At 40.0% G+C, this 21,314-nt stretch overlaps 1 pseudogene; it reads right to left on the bottom strand.

Moving 5' to 3' along the window:
• Positions 1 to 2,216: 2,216 nt before the first annotated feature.
• On the bottom strand, positions 2,217 to 20,621 carry LOC127691166 (60S ribosomal protein L12-like; annotated as a pseudogene).
• Positions 20,622 to 21,314: the final 693 nt, after the last annotated feature.

Below are 21,314 nucleotides of genomic sequence, written 5' to 3'. Positions count from 1 at the left end.
GAAAATTCCTGAATAGCTTCTTCCTCAAGGAACATTGTCTGCCATTTTATAATCTTCACTATGAGTGCGCTCTCACAGTTGCTTCAGCACCCCGGATAGAGAGCAAATTCCCAGCATTCTCTTGGTTAGCCTCAAACAGTAGCTTCCTGGATCCTGAGCAAGTCCACAGTATGGACCTTAGTGACCAAATCCTAATCCATTATCATGTCAGCATGCAAGCCTCCAAACGCTTGACTGAATGTAGCCAGGTGAAACCCACTGTGAACTGATATATCTACGAAATACACAGTTCGAAAAACACTTTCTCCCTTTCTTCCACGTGTGTCCGAGAGCTTTCCCAGGTGCGAAGTCACCCTGCTGTGCAGAGAACACAGGTGGAATTGAGAGATTAGTTAAACAGAGACAAGAGTGGTCAGCAAGTGGCCGAGGGCAAGAGAACAACAGCACTTATCATGCTAAGAACATTTTCACCCAAAGCAGGCCAACGCTTTGTCTGCCAGCTTTCAAAATTCTGGCCACAATATGCCGCTGGTTTGCCAGAATAAAAGGGATTCTATTGTGGAGCTCTCTCTAGGCTTAGGGCAATAATTATTAACCATGGCTTCCACAGGCTAGGATTATGCCAGGTGGATAAAACCACGGGCTTTAATCTGCTTGATCTGAAATGTCAAATTGGGCCTAAGCACTTCCTAGTGCTCTAAAGTGGTCCTGAGAGAGCCAAGACCTTGTTCCCATAGACCTTCTGCTCTCCACTCAGGCTTTTCTTCTACATGTCCACATTAATTAGAATTCTTTGCAAGGGGGGGAATAATTGTTCTGGCTATTATGTACTGTCAATAAGACATTTCCAAGCCTTTACCCAAACTTCTGTGATTAGACTGCAGTCGGCATGCCTTCTGGTTACCCTCGCTCAGCCCTATGCTCTTGCTCAGTAGATGATAGTCAAACTGTGGTTCTGAGACTGAAAAAAAAACATTAGACCTCCTCCTGCCTTTAATCTCTGGGCCTACAGAGAACCCAGGCGGTAAGACCAAAGATGAGTTCTCCTCCTGGGACCAAAGCAGCCTATAACTCACTTTTATCAAAGAGACAGATCAAGCCCTTCAGAGGCACATGGGAAAGAGGTCTGAAGCAACACGGGGTCATTTTAGAAAAACTGGGGCACAACCAGGCTGGCAGAGCGGAGTCTCAGGAATGAGGTAGGTTGGTTTTCACAAAGCAATAAAATGAGAGCAATGCCAGAAGAGCAAGAGGGCACCGGCCTCTCCAGATGGAGGCTCTGGATGGGGCTGCCGGTGTGCCAGCTTGAGGGGGGGCTTGTCACTGGCATTCAGATGGCATTAGGAACATGGCCATCATGCAGGGGAGGTGACTAAACCTACGAAAAGGACAAATTCACTACCTTAGTGTGTCCCTCTGCTCTGTCTAGGTTTTTAGGTTGAAGAATTATATTCCAAGAGCAGAGATCTGTTTGGCTATGCTCTCAAGAAACAGCAGGCTGTCTGAATTAAGCAGGCAGACCCCAGTGTTGGTGTGTATAGACTGACTTCTTTCCATTCTCCCTACCTGCCTCACCCCATGCTGCCACCCAGAAAGCCCAGGCACTCTGTCCTTTGGCACCTGGAATAACTTCAAACCAAACAAGCTGCAAGCTACAGGTAGCAAGCCTCATGACAACCACTCCCTAAGCCCTATACAATTTCTTTTGTCCTCTTTCTTAAGCTGTTTGCAGACCAGCTTTGAACGCAAGCTCTGCTATCTCTAGAGGCCGCATTCCATAAATAACAAGTCTTTTCATGTGCTCTTTGTGCTCATAACATGTTATCTCAATCAAATTTGAGGTAGGGATCGACCCCACCTCTTTTCGCTGAACACAGCCTATTGTTTAAAATGTATAATAGCAGATGCACTTTAAATTACAACCAGGGAGACTCCCAAAATGCATTTTTAAGCCCAAGGGGAAAAAATTGGAAACCACACTTATGTAAGATTACATTTATATAAAATAGCCATTTGTCATAGATGGGTTAGAAGACGGTTACATAAATAGATGACAGCAAGCAATAGGTAGGTGGGAAGGTAGAAGAAATACAGATTGATTGAAAACTTGCTAGTCTTAGCTACTCTTAAGTGAGAGAAAATAAAACTGGCTGAGAAATTACTTTCTCTCATGCCTTATTTTATTTTGATCAGATGTTCTTTATTAAAATACTTTGTTATGCTTTATTATTATCCAACCATTGTGCTGCACCACTGCTGATATCATCTATAATGTCACCAGGGCTGGTGCTCATCCACACTGGAGCTCGCAGACTTAGATGTACCCAGGATCTCTTTTAGTAGCTGCACAGTGTTCTCTGGATGAAGACTGGTGCCACATCTGTTGTGCACTGTTGACAATTTCATCAAATGTGACATTTCTACTGTGCTAATGTTTGTTTGCTTCTTTCTGTCTCTTGATGACTTCCCCAGGGCTTTGGTGATCAGAGCAGAGGCAGAAGGTATGACTTTAATATAAGCCTGTCCTGAACCGTCAGATCCACAATAACCCTGAGACCTTTCCAATCACTAGTTAACCTCGAGGATGTATATCATCACCAGTTCTTCTTGGAGACAGACCTAGGGTACTGATCTTGGTGGCCAAGGTGGATGTGACATTGACCTCATCTCTGGTGCACTTCAGATACTTGACTTTAATGTATGTGGGTGGAGTTTGGGAAGCAAGGTAGAGATGCAGCTGAAGGAGGGATTTAAGAGGACCAAAAACATTCGAACCATAGCCTCCTCATCCATCCATAAGGCCAAAGCTTCCTCAACTCACATAAATCTTAAATCAGTTATCATGATGTGTTATTTTATCTAAAGCACTACCAAAAATAATAAAATCTTGAGCTTAGAATAATTTTAAACTAATTAAAATATTTTTTTCTCACCAGACGAACAAAATTATTTTTCAGTGAAGACGCTTCACATTTGGTATGTCTCAGAGGAAATAAGTATCGCTGAGCTGCTTATACAAATAGCCTCAAAAACAGTCAAATCCTTTGACCCACTAATCTCATTTCTAGGAACCATCCCAAAGTGAAATTAGACCTATTCTCAGACAATACATATCCGTACTCTCATTCCATTATTTTTAAGATGAATTTTCATCGCTAGCAGGAGAAATGTGCACATAATGTAAATGGTATGTAGTAGTCAGACTGTGGGGAACATGGCCAACACATCCACCTCCCTTCATTTTTTGCTGATTCTTTTCCTATGTAGCTCTGTTATTTTTAAGTCTTGTGCTTACCTGCTATTTCTTGGCTCCCCAGTTTTGGACATGATATGTTGATCTCATTATGGTAGCTCTTACTTCCTTCCTCATCATCTTTCTTCCTTTTCCTTTTGAGGCAGGAACTCCCTATGCAGCCTCAGCTGATCTTGAACTCACTATGTAGACTCTCATTCTCACTTTCTATCATGGCTTCCTTTCAATCTTGTTGCCACTGTCTCTTCTTTTATATTATTGTCAATACTACGTGAAACCAAGGAAGATCTGAGCTACAATTTGTCTTTCCTTTTTGCACAACATTTTGCCTAAAGTTAGTAATCCTTTTCTACATCATTCTCATACCTTCTGGTGATGCCAGATATATAGAATTTGCTCCCAAGAAACCCTCTTTGCATTAAGTAGATACTAGCAACCTGGGTGTTCTCTTTTTGTTTACCTCCTGGTCTGCCTAAACATGTCTTCCAGTAACTTTGCCAAAGCAGGAATAAGGAATGTGTCCTCTCCATCCTTCTCCCAATGTGCATATACCTGGGAGAATCTTTATTGCTTCTTTCATGACTTTTTCATCTCCACTTTTTGTTTCTTTCTCATTAGTTTAATGGTTGACTTTCTGGATTGATCTAATTTCCTTCCCTTTATTTTCTGTCTCTTGATGTTTTGTTTTCTGGGGGTTTCTTGACTTCATCTTCCAATCATTTTATTGAATTGTTTATGATGCTACCATATTTCTAATTTTAAGGGTCTTTCTGATTCCTTGATTATTTCATTTTATAGCATCTTCTGTTTGCTTTATAGATGCAGTATTTTTTATTGCGCTGAAGATATTAAATATAGATTTTTGTTTTCTTCTTCATTGCCTCTGTTTTTTTATGGGTTCTTTTGTTCCGTTTCTTTCACTTTACTGTTGGATAAAATCCTCAAATATATAGCTGTGCTGAAGGCCAGCAATATCAGAGCTGTCGATTGGATACTTAGTGTTCATGATGAGGATGCATCTTCCAGTAGAAACATGGCACATATGAGCAAGCTTTGTCGGCAATGGGCTAAATTGGATGATGCTTCTATTTGAAGTAAACAAGACTTGGTGTGTTAACAATCACTGATATTCCAAGATCTCCACTCCAGAAGTGCTATATTTCTTCAGAGTCCTCTAATTCCCATCTGGACATAAAGGGAATGAGCTAAAAGGCACCATATGGCTAGCAATTAGGAGTCTAGAAGTCGGACAGGTGGAGACCACTGAGGGCTCTAAAGATTAGTGCATAGAGATTTATGTGCTCTCAGCGATCTCAGCTCTGCATCCTCTACCATCCTTGCTTACTTGGACTTTGATATTTGCATGACTTCGAGAAAGGAGACAGACAACTGGACAGAAGGTGCAATAAAGGGAAGTAACTGAAGGGACTTTTTAGTTAGTGGAACAGTGCACCATGCCCCTTAGAATGTATAGGTCTGCAAGAGCAAAATGGTTTATTGATACTTTGAGTTTTCTGAAGATGAATCCCACTCTTAGGACTAACTCTGGCCAGCATAAGGAGATAAAATGTTGTAAGGCAGATAAAAAGCACCAAGCAGCAGCCTCACATACAGCTATATTACTAAAATAAATCTTCCTGGTAGCTGGTCTGGAACTCACTGTTTCTGTATTGAATTTTAGCCTATTTTTATAGTTGGGCATTCCTATAAAGACACTTATTACACACTGTACAGAGCTGATTATGAACACTAGCTACAGAAAGTGAATTATGCAAAAGAAAGACCTTGCATTGTTAATAAACATGCTTGTTAACAAATATGCAGCAGAGAAACAATACACTAGGAAATAGTCACTATCCCCCAAACAAATGCTGATTATTCCAAAATAGTATTGTTTATAAATAATCATATCATTTGGAAATTTTTCATCAATGATATCCTATAACTTCTAACAACAGAAAATTGGTTAACCCATGGAAATTTTTACCTTGCTCTACCGCTAGAAGAAAATGAGCAAAAGCCTCTTTTCTTCTACAGTCTTTGTTCTAATTAGGCCCAAATCATAATGAAAAAGAGACAAACTCAAAGAGAACATGTCAAAATAGGAGAAAGACTTTCAGACTTTAGGATCCAGAGGAAGGAACAGAATGCTGTAGAACCTTATGTTCTAGACATGGCATTACCATTGCCTCTGTAGCTGCAAATATGTGCAAAAATGAGCACCTATTATCAGAGCTGTTGATTAAAAACTTAGTGTCCATGATGAGGATGCATCTTCCAGTAGAAACATGGCACATATGAGCAAGCTTTGTCAGTGGGTCCTAAATCGGATGTTTTTATTGAAGGGAACAAATGAGTGAACCATCACTGATATTCTAAGATCTCCACTCTCTAATTCCATACTGCAATTAATTCGTACAATCTATAGACTTCAAGCAGAGCAGATCACCCCTTGTTCATACCCAAAGCACCTGGGAGAAGGGTCTCACCTGATCAGCTGAAGGTCTGAGAAACAAAGACAGAGATTTCCCAAATTAAGAATTCTGTCTCAAAAGTAAGACACAGAATCTCTGCCTTAATATGATGGAAACACTAAAGATAGACAAATTATCTTGCATAAAACAAAAAAGCTTCTGCATGGTAAAACAGTTGCTGGTGAAGAGATGATCTATAGAATGGGGGAGAGATTGTATGTCAAACATTTGGTAAGGCTTAATACTCAGATCCAGCTACTCAGTTATATGATACCTCATAAGTCAGTAAAGGATATAAAGAAGAGCTGGATAAGCCTGTCTATACTTATGTCTATATCTCAAAAGAATATATGCCAATGCCTTGCAGGTACAGTTTAAATCCAAACGACGAGGAGATACCATCTCATACACATTAGACTAGCTAGATTCACGAAGATGAAAGAGAAAGCAGCTGATGAGGAAAGGGAGTATACTGGCTGGTTTCATATCAGCTTGACAGAAGCTAGGCTCAGAAGCCTGACCCTGAGAAAAGGCATCCTTAAGACTAGACAGCAGGCAAGCCTCTACAGCATTTTCTTAATTAGTGATTAATATAAGAGGGGCCAGTTCATTGTGGGTAGTGCCATCTCTGTGATAATGATCCTAGGTTCTGTAAGAAAATAGGCTAAGCAAGCCATGAGGATCAAGCCCATAAGCCACACCCCTCCATTGCCTCTGCATTAGCTGCTGCCCGGCTTGAGTTCCTATCTTAATTTCTTTAATAATGAACAGTGTTGATAAAATGTAAGCCAAATAAATCTCCTTCTTCCCCATGTTGCACTTGGTCATGGTCATGGTGTGTCATCCTAGGAATAGTAACCCAGACTAAGGACTGGGAGGAAAGAGAAGCTGGGTACACTGTTGGTGAAATGCACAGATACTATGGAGAAGAGCTTAGAGAGTCTTCAACGATTAAAACCAAAAACACAACACACACACACATACATACACACACACAAAACAAACAAAAACAGGGGCTGTAGAAATGGCTCCACAGTTAAGAGCACTGACTGCTCTTTCAGAGGTCCTGAGTTCAATTCCCAGCAATCACAACCATCTGTAATAGGATCAAATATCCTCTTCCAGTGTGTCTGAAGAGAGCAGCAGTGTACTCACATACATGAAATAAATAAGACTTTAAAAAGCCAAACAAACAAACAAACAAACAAACAAGCCTACTCCATATAACACAGCTACCACGACTGAATCAAATTAACTCGAATATAGTGAATAGAGTCTGAATCAAATTGACTCTAATACAGTGAATAGATTATTTTTAAAAGTAGTATAGTGTACTATATAATTCATCTTAAAAGGTAAAATATTTTAAAAATCACTTTATATGAGACAACCAATATACATCTAAAAGTCTTGTATTGGATGAAACAAACACAGCACAACAGATAAATGCACTACATGATAACACGTATATGCAAATCTTTCAAAAGTCAGTCTTACAAGCAGTAAGTGCAGCATCAGTTGCCAGACTCTAGACTGTGGGTGCTTCAGGACATGTTACAATTGTTTTAGATATTAGGAGTAAGGAACAAGGTTTATGATACTACTTGATGGCTGCAGCTTATAACAATGAACTGTACTGTATATTTCAAAATTTATAGATGAGTGAATTTTGAGTTTTCTTACTTCAAATAAATAATATGTTTAAGATATTCATTGAATTGATTTAGTGATTATTTCAATGTAAGAATGTTTATGTACATCATCTTGTGTAACATATGTTTATATAAATTTTACTTTCAATTTTCTAAAAATTGATAATAAAAAAAGAAAGAAGGGAATCTTTCCTGAGTCTTTGTTTCCAAACCAGTGAGTCTCAAGAATTTCATAGGATAATTTCTTATACTTTCTCAGTTTATGCATGCATATATATGTTTTGCATATGTACAACTCATACAAGTATATTTGTATATGTATAGGACATGTTCCTATATATGAATTATGTATATGTACAAAAATGTGTATAGAGACACACACATGCACACACACACACACACATACACATACACACAATCTCCTATTGCTTTCTTTTGCCTCTATCCCTGTAGAGAGAAATGATTAATACCAACCACAAACATGGGGGTGGGGATACATCATATAGGCTGAGTCCAGTGTGATTTTGATATCATAGTCATAATCTTAAAAACAAGTAAAACTAAACAACGGGATGTTTAGAGATATATACATATGCAAAAAATCACTATGAGAAGGCTAGATTACACCCCAGGTGCATAACTACACGCAGCCTCTGTGTATAGCATCAGGCAAAGAGATCAAACCTGCTTTTTTTTGTAATTTTGGTAATGTACTACTTCTTAGGTAGGTTTACGAGTATTCATTTATTATATATGTACATTAAATGTGGCCTTTTTATGAAGCAAATATTTTATGATTAAAACTTCTTTTTAATAACAAATCTTATAAGCACCTATAAAAGAACATTGTGCCGCCCTCATCTTGTTGGCTTCGTGACTGGTTTTAACATAAATTATTTCTTCCTGGAAGCCTCTCTCTGTTCCTTTTCCTTAGTAACACTTTGGCCTCTTTTATCCGTGTCTGCCTTGTACTTCTCACAGCTTCTAATCCATTAACCACTCTGACATATGGATTTAAATGCCCTTCTTATTACACTCTGTTGAGTCCAAGTTCTCAAGGTCTGATTTGCCCAGCCCTCTCTCTCATAATAGGTAGCTTTTCTTATAACTTTCATTTCCCACCGCCTTGTCCGGCTCTCCTACCGACCATTTCCTCTCATCTCGCCCTAACTGAAGGACATCCCGGAGAGGCTAGGGCCCCAGTGCTCCTTCGGCTTTGGCAGCTTCTCCCAGCCCTGTCCTTCTTTTGCTTAAGTAATTCATTTCGGCTCGAGGTTCACACTCGAACCCCTAAATTTCTTTCTTTCAATTTCCTCTTTGACCTTTTTAATCAGGCCTTTACCCACTTCAGTCCACTGAAACACAAAGCCGCCAATTACCTCTTCCTCGAAGCTAAGACTCCTGGCCTATGGGCCACCTTTGGTCCTGGCCTTGCTACTGATCTTAAAATTCTTTCTCGTCCTCTCCCTCTCCCCCTCCCCCTCCCCTACTCCTTCTCCCCCTCCCCCTCCCCCTCCCCCTCCCTCTCCATTCAATCGATGGCCCCCACAGGGACAACGGTGTCAAGGAGGCATACAGAAGGCTACCAGAAGTATTTTTCATGCGACAATGTAGCTCCCAGCTAAGAGAGGAGCCTTGAGATGAGAATGAGTTTTTTATTTAAAAACTGAATAAAGAATTGATCGAGCAGACTGGAGTACCTTGAGGAAAGAAAGAACAGCCAATGATTAGAAAGTGCAGACTTTCTTTCAAATAATTTTTTCAGCAATTTAACAAATAGTCATTTTAAATAGAAATTTTGAAGGCATTTGAATTGAGTCCAAACTCCAGGATAATAACCTGTCCTCTCACCTCTAATATGTTTCTGAAGAGCATATTTGAGTTTTAGTTTTAGAATTATATATGCAAGCAGCATATTTAAAGTTCTTTGACTGGTTTTTATTTTGATTTATAGAGAGCTAAAAATAATCTCTAAAATCATTTTTAAATATAAGGCTGCCCTGGTGCTTCTTATTTGCTTGTTATCAAATATTCCGGCTAGATAATTTGTTTACAGCGTGGCTGTTGGAAGTTGCCCTTGTTGGTAACCTGCATTCTGGCATTGAAACACCCTCTCTTAGTGCTCGGCAAATGCTCCCATGTGTGGCCTTCTCCTTGTGTCCGTGCCTTTCACTTCAGTAGGGCATCGAACAGTGAAGCCCCCTCAAGGAAACACTGTCCTTTTGTTCAAGAGAATGAAATCTCCATCCTGGATGAAGAGCGAGAACTCCAGTTCGGCTGGCTAAGAGACTACCCCTCAGGGAAGGCATGCGCATGCTTCAGGGAAGTGCGTCCACCATATTCCATGCTAAAAGCAACGGGAGCGGGGGGGGGGGGGGGGGGGGGGGGGCGGGGGGCGGGGGCGGGGGCGGGGGCGGGGGTGGACTGAGGGGGGAGTGTCTATCTCTTTAACGAAATAATGCACATTCCCTTCAAGAGTTCTTGCCCTTGGTGTTCCTTGCATCAGGCCCACCATGGAGTTCTGTGTCTGGCATCCTCCTTAGCCCCGACTCAGCAAAGTACGCATTATCGTCTCTCTTGGATGCTTCCAGCAGTCTAACGATGCTTTCTCTGATATACTGAGCTCTCTCACTCTTCCTGTAAGTCCACCTCATTTCTCTCCTCCTGACAAGATTTACAGTTTACCTGTCCTGAGATTCTTCTTGTCACACCTGAGCTAAAACACATAACAACTTAAACAAAAATATTAGTGTTCTCACCTCCATAATCTAAGTTTGTTTTCAATCTGAAAAACTAGTAATGAATAAGGCATTGCATACAAACTCCACGTAAATGAAATGCCCCGTGATAAAGCTCTAAGCAGAGCCTCCTGCCTTATTTGGGAATGTACTTCCTGTCTTGGTCATAGTGTTTGATAGTATTATTAAGACTGTTAGGAACATCCCAGAGACTTTTGAGAAATAATTTACAATATCGAATGTGGATAAAAAATGCACTTTCTAAATCCATTGTGAGAAGATGAATGTATAGGAGTGGGTAACTGAAAAACCGTATCTGTGCTGGTAATGCTTAATTATAAAGGACTTTCCATAACTCTGCCACCCCTTTGACTTATTGAGAAAGTGGCAAGAAGTCTTCAAATGTCTCAGAAGAAATGCTGTCCTGGAAACTGATAAGCATCTAAATTTCAGAAATGGGAAGGGGATTGGAAATATAGAATCAGCCAATCTGGGAATTAGATGGCGAAATAACCAGATTGTCATTGGTTTAGCCATTCCTAGATAAAGCATTTATACTGAAGATCTGAATGATTTACTCTGGGGGGAGAAGAGATAAGAAAAACAGTTTGTGACTTTTTAATCATTTTTTTCTGACTATAAGATAAGACACAGAGAAGCTCATATCTAACATTATGAAAAGAAGAACATAAAAGAAACTTGCTATTTTCTTACTGTGCAAATATACTAATAGTCATTATCATTGTGGTGGGAGAAGGCAGGCTGAGTCAGACTGTAAAGATAATTCTGTGTACCAACTTGTGTCAATAGTTTGTACCCCGAGTTCTCCTCTTCATTAAAGAAGATTCAAAAGTAGAATTTTGAGAATCTACTTTGCAATTTGAGTATACACACAAACTTTATTCATTGAACAGTATTTTGAATTTATCATTAAAAGCCATTTTCAAGTTTTATTTATAATAACTAAGGTTGAAGGTTTCTGTTTTTCACATGTTAAGACACAGATTAGTCTTCTCCTTCCCTAACCTTGACTAGTACAAAAGAAAAGGAACATTTGTCCATAAGGAAGGTGCTTTAGCAGATCTCAGAAACTGTTTTGAATGATTTGAGGGAGAGTAATAGAGAATAGAGAATAGCTGTCTTGATGGGGAAAGGCAGGTGGGAGGAGGAGGACTCCAGAGCAGAAAGGCTCAACCCTTAACTTACCAAACCAGCACAATCCCTAACAACAGTCTATAAACATTTATCCTTCTACCCACAGATAAGTGTCATCTTTGTACCCTATCAAGGAAACCTCTATCTGCAACAAACAAATGGAGACTATTACAGAAAACCACAACCAATCAAATGTAAAGCTGTGGAGCCAAGTTCCAATGCATACATCTGATAAACGTTCCCATAGGTCCCCAGACTCAGGAACATTATAAAGAGGGGGCAGGAAGATCCTAAGAGCCAGAGAATCAGGGAGTTTGTGTGAGAATGCACTTCTTGGTAACATCAGAAGTTACACCCACAAAGTCTCACCAACGTGATGACCCAAGAAGAGCACCAACTAGCATACCAAAGTGGACAGGAAAAGGCCCACGAGGCCTCAACCCACACAGAACTATAGGCAACTGAGTAAGCAGGGAGTAAAAGGTGCTCTGCTCTGGGGAAGAGGACACCAACTCATTGTCTGGTGCCAAATGGTCCTGACAACATATATACAAGTAAAATTATATGGATTCAATAGGTTATATTTCATGACAAATTTATATACGAATACGTATATGCATTTAATAACAAGTAGGGCAAAAAGAAGCCATTGATTTGAAGGAGAATTGAGAGTATATAGAAGAGTTTAGGGTGAGAAAGGGGAAGGGGAAATGTTGTACTTGAATATAATCTCAAGACAACACAGCAACACAAACTCAACTAAACACAAATACACATGCATGCACACACACAGTAATATGAATGATAAGCCTGCAAACCAGTGTGGTAGTAAGCCAAACACTTAGGAGATAGAGGCCTCAAGACCAAGAGTTCATAATCATCTCTGGTTATATATTGATTTTGAGGCCAGCCTGTACTAGAGGATCTGCCCTCAGAAAACAAATGAACCAAACAAACAAAGCAATGCACTTGCATTATCTATACCTTTTAATATTAACTCTTCCTTCAAATGAGCTAAATTGTAAGGACTGATTTCACCTCTAGATTGACAATTATCAGGCCCTTTCCTATCCTGGCTACCCTGCACCTACAGTTGTCACTGGAGTCGCTCCTATTTTGAACAGTGACAAGATATGCTTCCGAATATTTCCCCTGATTTGAACCCCCAACTGAAGCTTCAAAAACTACACTCCAGCTCCAAGGAGCCCTGTAACCACAGCTGTTTCAGAAGCTGTGGCTTCAGCTGCAGAGGCCTTTCCAATAGCCAGGACAATACCAGGCATTTGCCTTGCCTTTGGAAGACTGTACTCCAGTCAGCATAAGTACTGGTGACCTTTAAAGGACTGTACTCAGTCTGCAACTGAGGAGAGAGAGCATCTCCTCAGAGCCTCGGCAGGAAGCCTGTGATTGGTGCTGATGAGGTTGTGGCTGGTAGAACGAGAAACTGGACACATTTGAGAACAGCAATGGCAGAATTATAATCAATGAACAAGCCTCACACAATCCTCTTCAGGACCCACAAGTAGACTGTCTTCCAGAGAGCCAGGAAGGCTTCTCTTCTGTTGTGTGCTACCCTCTGGTGTTGCACCATTAGGTCAAAAGACAAAACAAAAAACCTCCTTCCAAATGTTATCTCTGTCTTATTTGTGATCTTTTTCATGGATAAAGTAGGCTGCCTTGGTTATGAAAAGAAGACAAAACCCCAGAGCTTCCAGTAGGATTGTGGCAAAGAAAAGAGGAGACCCTGGAGGGCTGAGAAGAAAAACAACAAAGAGTCACATGGACTGGTTGATGTCCCAGTGCATACATCCTTCTGCGCATGTGCATGTGCGGGCATGCATGCCTGTGTGCGTGCGTGCCTGTGTGTGTGTGTGTGTGTGTGTGTGTGTGTGTGTGTGTGTGTTCGCTCATGTGCACACCCTAGCTAGCCAGGACAGTCGTGAATGTGAGGACTGACCATGCCTCTCTCCTCCAACCCTCTTTCTCCCTCTCTCCTCATATTATCCTCCATTCCCTAGGAGGTTAAAGCACCCAAACAGAATGCATGCAGCCATATATAGGAAACATAGAAGCCAAAATGTAAAAAAGTCTCAACCTTACAATGCTCCGGGTACCTTAGCTTCGGGATATTAATTCACTAAAGGCGTCCTGGACAGTATAATAAATTGCTTTTTGATAAAATTAGTCTTTGGGTCCTGTTTTTTTTTTTGTATTACATTACAAATAATATATTTTTAAAGGTCATCTTTCTATTTAAATGAGAAGTATAGCCTTACATGGGGGTTGTGTCTGGCTTGAGCTTGTCCAAGTTCTGTGCCTGCTTCCACAGACTCAGTGAGTTCTCCTGTGCATCTGCCCTGTGGGGACCATCAACACTGATGTCATTTCCTTGATGCCATGTCCTTGTCTGCCACCCCTCGCTCCTAAAATAGTTCTCCTCTTCTCCATAGATTCCTGCACTTCAGAGAAGCAAGTGTGACATATGCATCACATCCAGGGCTAAGCACTGTGAAGTCACCAGTGGTAGATCTCTATGCTAATTGGCATCTACTGCAACAATCAGCTTCTCTGATGAGGGCTGAGTGAGTCACTGATCTGCCAGTACAGCAGTTTGTCACTGGGAGCCATTTTATTGCTATGTCCATTTAGCAGAATAAATAGTGAGGTTGTTGTTGTTTTTTTTTTTTTTTTTTTAAACAGGGCCAGAAAAAAGCTTAGGATTTACAGTAGTTACTTTTCTTATTGCTATCATGAAACACTGACTAAAGTATCATAGGTAAGCTACTTATTTTGCATGTATTTTGGCTCCTGATTTAAGGAGTATCATCCAGAGAAAGAGGCAGGACTCCATCAGTGGCAGCAGGGACTCATTTTTATCATGGTGAACCTAGAAACAAAGCTTTCCAGCCACGTGTGAAGCAATGCCATAACTCTTAAAGCCCTGGGCCTAAAACCCCAGGCCTCATGACCAAAAGGTTCCACAGCCATTGAAAACGCACCACTGGTTGGAACCAAGTGTTCAACTCATGAGGCTGTTCAGGGTATTTTACATTTAAACCATTACATGATTTTCTGATTTCCAATCAGAAAGCAGAGGTTTCTAGAAAAAGGTTTGGCCCTACCCAGGAACACACACACACACACATACACACACACACACACACACACATATACACACACACACACCAGATTACTTGCCAGGTGCAGTGTTCATTTAGCACAGGTTTGGTCAGGTTTATTTTTATAGCTGCTGTTATTATACTGAACTCTTTCCAGCAATTCTTTGCTTATATAATCTCTAGCTAGCCACCTAACATTTAAGATATGACAATTTCCCATACAACACTTTTATTCATAATAACTTGAGTTACCCCTTAATAGGAGGCAAGTAGGGGCTTTTAAAGTATCGATATAAAAAAGTAATCATACCAGAAACATGAGGAGGTTTTCTCCTCTATTTTAAGAACTTCTTCAAGATAGCTCAAGATCCTTATTCAGATTTATATGATACATGCAATTCGACAGGAAAAGCTTGTTGTTCTGGTGCAAATGGCCTGAATTCCTTTTGTTAGGAAAATAGCTATCTACCATATTTTCCTTCCTGTATTACTTCTGGGAAACTACAGAGTTCATTGTTTGCTCAGGAATAAGTGTACAACTCTCCTACTTATCAAACTTTAATTCTTTACTTTTATCTCTTCCAGTCCTAGTCTGTATTTGGGTTTGGTGATAACCTGTGTTAGGAACTTGCTTTTCTTAAAAAAGATCTCAGACTACCAGGTAAAGTGCCCAGGCCTGTGAGGAGACATTGTGGTAACTATGAAAGTGATAAGATTGTGTTGAAATTTTCAATCTAACATTTGGAGATAAATCTCTATAAATAAGTCTTTTAAGGCAAGACATAAAATTGTTTAAGCCTCTACAATATGTGGAAGTCTAGAAACATATTTCTTGCATTTGACCTTAAAATCAGAATTATAACTTTTTTTGAAAAATAATTCATCTGAGCTGTAGAGATAGTTCCATGAATAAAGTGTATGCAAATGTGAGGGCCTGAGTGTAGATTCCCAGGTCCCATGGAGGGCGGGACCTCGATAGTATCATGTGTCTGTAATCCCAGTGTCCCTACTATGACAGAAGAGGAAAACACAAGATAACCTCTGGAAGCCTTCATGCCATTTTAGCTGATGGACACAGCAGCCAACAAGATACCCTGCCTCAAACAAAGTAGAAGGTGAGGACAATCATAGAGGTGGTGCTCTTACAAATGGGTCCTGGTGCCCACAAAGACATAAACACATAGAGGAGGGGCTCAGAACTGAAACTCTTCTGACCACATCTAAAGCATTGTTTTTTGGAAAGACACGTATGTATGAATATACACACATGTACCATAGCAGGCATGATTGGTGTCCCGTATGTATCACTGTAAAGGGAGACAAATATCAAATGTTTATTCATAGCAGTTCTAGTGGGTAAGTATATGGGAACGAAGAATAAAATAGTAAATGCAAAAATAGTTGCTGCCTGCTGCCTTTTTGCAGCTTTCCAGAGAAAATCGTATCAATTTAAATCAAGTAATTTTGAACCCTGTCATTTTGCAACAGAGAAGAAAATTTGAGAAAACTGAGCACGCTGCTCTCAGGAAGTTATGGGTCTGTGTCCATAAATAAAATAAGTAGAGACTTTCCAAAGAAAAATAGGCCACTCCCGAACTCAACCCAAGGGGAGTCTTCCAATCCACCTCCTTCAAATAGAAAGAATAATGTTTCCAAAGCCGCTAAAAATATTCCTTGCTGCAGTTCCACCTACCGAATCCAATTAGCAATTTTATCACCTCATTTTATTAACACCTATTAATCTTGAAAAACATATTAGTGGCATTCTATTGATTGCTCTCTGGTCTTTATTTATAAATGAGAAGGCTTCTTGTTGCTGTTCATTAATGTGAAAGGAAAAGAGATTCAAGGCAAGACATTCAGCATAGAAAATTAATAAAACTCCATCCAAATAAGCAGCTCCAGGAGTGCAGATACATCCAGAGTGCGTGGGTACTCAATGCTGCATTATACACCCACCAATAGAGTTGATGTTAATTGTAGTGTACCTTTGTCAGAATTGCGCTTTGTCTTCAAGTTAATTTTTTATTTATTTCATTTTCCAAAAAGGAATTCTGAAAAGTAAGAGCTTACTGTATTCTGTTCCTGCTAATGGGAGGCTGACCCAACTGACTATCATTCTCTTCTTGTATTCAGATATCAAGTTCAATAGTTCTGTTGATTCAGAAGACTCTATTTACTGAGTCATCCATCCACCCCACACCCCAGTAGCCCAGACTTCCTGTAATAGCTCAAAATACCAGTGAGTCAAGATCAACAGGTCTTGACCCAAATGATATTTACAGAAAACACCACAATCACTTGTCCCGAGAGATGATAGCCTTTGACACAGCCAATAAGAAATATGTGTGATGTATTGTAAAGTGCTTTTATAACTTGTTCAATAAACGGTACACTTTCAAAATGGGAGCAAAATTAAATTTCATTTTTTTATTTGATTATGAGTCTCTAGTGAATAGTTCAATGGTTGTTTCTTGAATATCAATTTCTAGCTAGTCCTTGGGACAGAAGTATAAGCTGAAGGAGCCAGATCTATCCTGTGATGTTCGAAAGAAATTAGAAAGATCCAGCTCACCTTGCTTCTACAGAAAAATCCCGCTGTATCTTTCTTCTAGCTGGGTTCCTGTCAGACTATCCCATAGCACCAGGTCTTTGTCTCTCCTATATCTTTCTCTCTGTGCTTACGCAATGACCCCCAAACCCACTTCATTCTCCCTTCCTTGCTTTCCTCCTTCCTTCCGGCTCTCCTTGCTTTCTCTTTTGCTCTATTTATAACTAGTTCACATTTGCCTTTATAAAAGTGTTTCCCTGGATAATTCACACCCTTTGGGGAAGGGAAGAAAACTTAACAAAATGCCAGGTTCTGTACCAAGACATTTACAGAAGAAAATCTAATAATTTCCTATAGCTGTTCTTCCCAGCATGGTATGGAAATGCATTTGGTCATTTAATTTTCTTTTCCTTCTCGTTGACAGAATTATATATTGCTGAAAATTGAGAAGTTGTGCTATTGTTATTATTTCTTTTGATTGGTTTAAATTTTCAGTCAGATAGGAAACTTAAAGAAGAAGAAAAAAATCTTGCAAAGTTTAGACATGGTTTGGAAAGGCAGCAGAGGGATTTGCGGAGAACAGATCTGATGAGAAAAAAAAATGTTTTAGTATTTTCAACAGACCAGAGCAGAATCAGTGAAAAACAGGAAGTCTCAGAAGGAAACAGCAACAAGGCAAAAAGGGTTTATAAAGGATACAGAGTCATTTGGAGAGTTGTGTTGGGATGAACCTGAGTGATTTTTTTTTTTTAAATCTGAGGCTATAATGAAAAGACCAGAATGATGCCTCTCTGGGAATCCAACTTTTTCCATCACAACAAGCTAGAATTTCTTTCCTAGATAACTTCTTTAAAAGGGTGTAGAGACACAGAATTGGTGGTAAAAAGTTGATGCCATCCCAGGTCCAGAGCAAACATTGCCTGTGACTACAAGAGAGCACAGACAGACTGCTGTAAATCATGAACAGATCATAGCTATCTCCTCACAGTTTCAATCTACTGTGATAGCTCTGTCATGAACTGCACAGCCGTGACTGTCAACAGTCACAGTGCACATGATCAGGCAGCATGGTGTGGCGATACAAGGGACAGTGGTGACCTTTAACTTCTCTACCCAGGTGCAAATGAGACACAGTGTAAAGGAAGCTTGAAAGGTCTCCTCCTGCGTGCTTCAACTTTCAATTGGAAGTAATATTCCCATCTCTAATACTCACTGAACCATTACAAATATCAACTAAAGTAAAACAAGTAAAAATGTATTGTTTTTCAAACTTCACCTTGAGACAGATAAAACCAAAAGCATACAAACCAAAAACAGAAACAAAAAAAAAAAAAAAAACAAAAACAAAAAACCCAACACATAGACGGAGAACTACCACCAATGACAGCTAAAAGGAAAATTCATTCTTCCTAGGGATGAGCCAGCCCCTCAATAGGTTCAAAAATCCCTAGTGCCAAAGGGTCATTGCTAAAGCCACACATGCATACACACAGAGCACTAAATAGACATGTGTGTGTGTGTGTGTGTGTGTGTGTGTGTATAAACAATAATAATTAAGGAGGAGAAAGAGGTCATGGAGTTGAGGAGTATGGAGAGGAGAGAACGTAAAGACAGAAGAGTATGGGCTACAAAGGATATCAATACAGCACCATGTATGAATGTCTCAAAAAATATAAATTTTTGGAACAGCAAATTGAGATGATTCATGTAAAAAAAAAACTTCCTTTTGTTTCTTTTTTGTCAAAGCAAAGTATTTGTAAATAATTTCATGTTCAACAGTTTGGATACTGTGGTAGGAAGTTCAAATTGAGAGGCAAGTTCTAAATTGCCTCTACATGTCTTTCAGTGGTGATACTAATAACAATTTTAGTACCACATGCAATAACAAAGACTGTGGTGTCCATTGTACGATCAGGTCATATCGATGCACACAGTGCATTGGGGGGAAAGCCAGCTGGCTTTCTGGAAGAGAGGACAGAAACAGAAAAATACTTTGTATTTTCACCAAGCTTGGTCTCAGATGAGATGAATGTATATAAATTTGGTACTTCTAAAGTAACTAGCACAGGCAAAGGATTGATTTACACCAATCCTATTCAGAAGATTGATATTAAGAATCCAGAGCACATCAGGCAGACATTTATAATTCCAGTTCTTATGAGGTAAAGGCTAGAGGATCAGGAATTCAAGACCAAATCCATGGTCATTCCATTTTAAAATATATATATATATATATATATATAATAAACAAAAGATGCAGGTTATTAAAATATTTACCAAATATCAAATCTTCCCTGCTGCATCAGAGTAGGTCTAGAAGCTCCTCAATGGCTTAATGGATATGGAATCAGTTCAGGACAGAACCTGGAATGCTGGTATGCCAAAGTCATTGTAGTTCTATGGGGTAGTTCCTATGCTCAGACAAGTTGCTGGGCCCAGAATTTAGGGGAAACAGCCACAGGACAGACAGCTAGATGCAGAAAGTCCATCTGTGACCTGCCACTCTGCTGACCAATCAGTTTTCAGATAGACAGTTTTCCTTTGCCATATGAATGGTTATCTTCACATCTGGCCCAGGAGACACGTATATCTTTACAGAAACAAGCTTTGTTCTGATACATCATTTCTTTCATAGAAACCCATGGAGATAAATAGTTCTATTTTCCTGGTTCTTATTCTACACACAACGGAGGCTGAAGGGACATACCAGCAAGTCCTCCCCACACCCCTTATGCTTATTGCATACACTATAACTCCCAGACTTCTCAGCATGCTCTGTTGTGGGTGGCAGTGCTCTCGCCATGCCTAATAATGCCCCAGTACTTCAACACCATTTTCAAAGTGCCCTGTACCCACTGTGCAACATGGACTGGCATGGATGCCACCTCCACAAAGTTATCCTTCACCATACTCAATTACTCTGTAGGACTCACATGCTTATCTGGGATAGCCTTTCCAAATGAGTAAAATGGGCCACAGCACTACCCTCATTTTGCAAGAGTAACCATGTTGGCAATATTCACTGGAGTTCAATGAGCCATCCGTAGCTCTGAAACCTACTTTTTTTGGCTACAAGGAGTTTGCTTCATCAAATTAAATAAAACTGTACATTGTCAAATCAAAAGATGATAGATATCACTAACCATTGTGATATTTTAATTCAAGGAATGATGGTTCCAATCCCATCCTCCATGGGTTACATTCATAATCATAACCACAACTGACATTTTCCAAGAGCTTGGCATGTAGTGGGCAGTATGTGAATCATACAATGGTATAGTGATGTGTGTGGATTTAATTACTCCCCACTTTACAGTTTCAGGCCTTGTGATAAGAACAGACAGATGGCAGGAGGTAAAGTCAGTACATAACCCAGCAGCAGAAATCTGAAACAGTATGAGGCCAAAGGAGTATTCTATTACCAAAGCCTTTGTTTTCTCCATAGCACTTGTCTCAACAGTAAGTCTGATCCCTGCTTCAAAAGCAGGTCTAGGTATTCTGCAATGGGTGAGCATCCTAGAAAGGCTAGGGATGAGAGAGTCAGGAAGTGTTAAGACATAGGCTTAATTAACACACGGAATATGTCAGGCAGTCACTGGATCACCTGTGGTCCCCAGAAGACAGTGTTCTCAGCTGCTACGGAGCCATAAGCACAGCTGCAGTGTCCACCAATTGCCATTGTCGTCCTAGATGATGAGTGAGCCACACAATTGGGAAGTATTAAGACTGAAACCAAACAGATTCAAGAGCTAGCGATGACTCAGCAGTGAAGAACACTGACTGCTCTTCTGGAAGTCCTGAGTTCAATTCCCAGCAACCACATGATGGCTTGCAACCATCTGGAATGAGCTCTGATGCCCTCTTCTGGTGTGTCTGAAGGCAGCTACAGTGTACTGATATACATTAAATACATAAACAAACAAATAAATAAACCCTTTTGTAAAAGAGCTGTTGCATACAGAGCCATAATTTTTAATATGATCTTACACTTCTCAAAGTTTCATAATCTTCTCATAATGATCAGAATATCGGACGTGAATTGTTGGCATATATTCACATCTTCACTTTGAGCCCTGGTAGTAAGGAATGCGTACAACTGAGAGCTGTAAAGAGAGAAACTTTTGCTTAACCCTAATCCTCGGACGGTTAAAGAGATCGTCTTTTCTCTTTCTGAATAAAAGGAAAACACTGCCCCTCGTAAACTGGCCACAGTCCCTGAGGTAGCACAGTCTCAATTCACACTATTTACACAGACCAAGGAAGTTATAGTGAAGGCCACTGCCAGCTCTCATGGGGACTTTGCCAGCCATAAAATCCAAACACAACCACTGTTCACCATGCCCTCCTGTCCAGGGGAACACATATATTTGGC

The sequence above is a fragment of the Apodemus sylvaticus genome, chromosome 8 (assembly GCF_947179515.1).
Source record: "Apodemus sylvaticus chromosome 8, mApoSyl1.1, whole genome shotgun sequence".
Taxonomy (NCBI): Eukaryota; Metazoa; Chordata; class Mammalia; order Rodentia; family Muridae; genus Apodemus; species Apodemus sylvaticus.
The sequence above is the reverse complement of the archived record's forward strand: the minus strand, read 5'-3'. Positions and strand labels throughout refer to the sequence as shown.